Below are 2,967 nucleotides of genomic sequence, written 5' to 3'. Positions count from 1 at the left end.
TTACAATTTGGAACATCTTCTGGGCATATGTTTGGCCTAATTTTTAACAATATAAAATTCATAGTTTATATTCAGTCACTGTCTTAGTCAGGGTTTCTATTCCTGCACAAACATCATGACCAAGAAGCAGTTGGGGTAGAAATTATTTATTCAGCTTACATTTCCACATTGGTGTTCATCACTGAAGGATGTCTGGACTGGAATTCAAGCAGGTCATGGAGCAGGAGCTGATGCAGAGGCCATGGAGGGATGTTCTTTACTGGATTGCTTTTCCTGGCTTGCTCAGCCTGCTCTCTTATAGAACCCAAGACCACAAGCCCAGTGATGGTCTCACCCACAAGGGGCCTTTCCCTCTTGATCACTAATTGAGAAAATGCCTTACAGTTGGATCTCATGGAGGCATTTCCTCAACTGAAGCTCCTTTTTCTGTGATAACTCCAGCTGCGTCAAGTTGACACAAAACTAGCCACTATAGTCACTAAATAATGGCTTTTTGAAAACTGACTTAAAATGTTTAATTCTTTTAACATAAGGAGCGTGTGTCCCCTTCATACCTGCTCCACAGTCTTTATGATGTTGAGAGATGGAATAAAGACTTTCAGTTTAATGTAACCTGACACTGGGACCCCAGTATAAGTCATCCATTGATTCATAGCTATTGTGCATAGTTTTTTTTTTTTTTGTATTGTTTTGTTTTTGTGTTTTAAACTCAGTCTCTTCCACCTGCTCTAAATTTACTGCCTAATCCCATCTGACCCATGTGAAACATCCATGGCTACCTGAATGTAGTAATGGCCTCAGGACTCTGCTCTTCCCGTGACCTCACATGGCTGCTTATTTCCTCTTGTTCCAAAGCACCTTGAAAACTCCTCTCTTTCTTCACATCCCTCAGCCTGCCTCCAGAAATCATGTCTCTCTCTTTAGCCCAGCAATTTCCCCAGGACTTTCTTTACTGACAAATCAAGGAACAATTGGGGAACAGGCCCTTAGCATCAGCACCTCTCCTTATATGAGAAAAATAAGCATTACATGAGAAAATAAGCATTTTCTCAAAAGCAGAGACTTTGTCATCTCTATCACCCAAATGCCTATGATATTGCCTGGCATATGGTAGGAGTAAAATAACCTGCTTAATAGATAAGAGCGAAGAACCCTTGCTTGAGAACATGAATTCCTGAGTGTAAAAATTCCCTTTGAAATCTAGGCTCTCATAGTGTGTCTTGGCTTCATTTTGATTCGTTTTTAAGAATTAATCTCATCATTTATAGGCGAATCCTCCTGCCTCAGGATCCAGTTTGCTGTGATTATGATCATGCCATGTCCTTCTGTGATAGTGTCTGTTTTCTTCGAATTTAATTAACTTCCCAGACTTCTCTCCATCTTTAAATTAGAGGTTATAAAATCACCTACTTTCAACAAATGGTGCTGGCACAACTGGTGGTTATCATGTAGAAGAATGCAAATTGATCCATTCCTATCTCCTTGTACTAAGGTCAAATCTAAGTGGACCAAGGAACTCCACATAAAACCAGAGACACTGAAACTTATAGAGGAGAAAGTGGGGAAAAGCCTCGAAGATATGGGCACAGGGGAAAAATTCCTGAATAGAACAGCGATGGCTTGTGCTGTAAGATCGAGAATTGACAAATGGGACCTCATAAAACTGCAAAGCTTAAGGCAAAAGACACCATCAATAAGACAAAAAGGCCACCAACAGATTGGGAAAGGATCTTTACCTATCCTAAATCAGATAGGGGACTAATATCCAATATATATAAAGAACTCAAGAAGGTGGACTCCAGAAAATCAAATAACCCCATTAAAAGTGGGGTACAGAGCTAAACAAAGAATTCTCAGTTGAGGAATAACGAAGGGCTGAGAAGCACCTGAAAAAATGTTCAGCATCATTAATCATCAGGGAAATGCAAATCAAAACAACTCTGAGATTCCACCTCACACCAGTCAGAATGGCTAAGATCAAAAATTCAGGTGACAGCAGATGCTGGCGAGGATGTGGAGAAAGAGGAACACTCCTCCATTGTTGGTGGGATTGCAAACTTGTACTACCACTCTGGAAATCAGTCTGGCTGTTTCTCAGAAAATTGGACATAGTACTACCGGAGGATCCAGCATTACCTCTCCTGGGCATATATCCAGAAGATGTCCCAACCAGTAAAAAGGACACATGCTCCACTATGTTCATAGCAGCCTTATTTATAATAGCCAGAAGGTGGAAAGAACCCAGATGTCCCTCAACAGAGGAATGGATAAAAAAAAATGTGGTACATATACACAATGGAGTACTACTCAGCTATTAAAAAGAATGAATTTATGAAATTCCTAGGCAAATGGTTGGACCTGGAGGACATCATCCTGAGTGAGGTAACCCAATCACAAAAGAACTCAAATGATATGTACTCACTGATAAGTGGATATTAGCCCAGAAACTAAGAATACCCAAGATATAAGATACAATTTGCGAAACATGAAACTCAAGAAGAACGAAGACCAAAGGGTGAACACTTTGCCCCTTCTTAGAATTGGGAACAAAACACCCATGGAAGGAGTTACAGAGACAAAGTTTGGAGCTGAGACAAAAGGATGGACCATCTAGAGACCGCCATATCCAGGGATCCATCCCATAATCAGCCTCCAAACACTGACACCATTGCATACACTAGCAAGATTTTGCTGAAAGGACCCTGATATAGCTGTCTCTTGTGAGACTATGCCAGGGCCTAGCAAACACAGACGTGGATGCTCACAGTTAGCTATTGGATGAATCACAGGGCCCCCCAATGGAGGAGCTAGAGAAAGTACACAAAGAGCTAAAGGGATCTGCTACCCTATAGGTGGAACAATATTATGAACCAACCAGTTCCCGGGAGCTCGTGTCTCTAGCTGCATATGTATCAAAAGATGACCTAGTCGTCCGTCACTGGAAAGAGAGGCCCATTGGACATGCAA

This window comes from Mus caroli, unplaced genomic scaffold (genome assembly GCF_978045245.1).
Source record: "Mus caroli unplaced genomic scaffold, Mus_caroli_1 scaffold_3, whole genome shotgun sequence".
NCBI classification, from domain to species: Eukaryota; Metazoa; Chordata; class Mammalia; order Rodentia; family Muridae; genus Mus; species Mus caroli.
The sequence above is the reverse complement of the archived record's forward strand: the minus strand, read 5'-3'. Positions refer to the sequence as shown.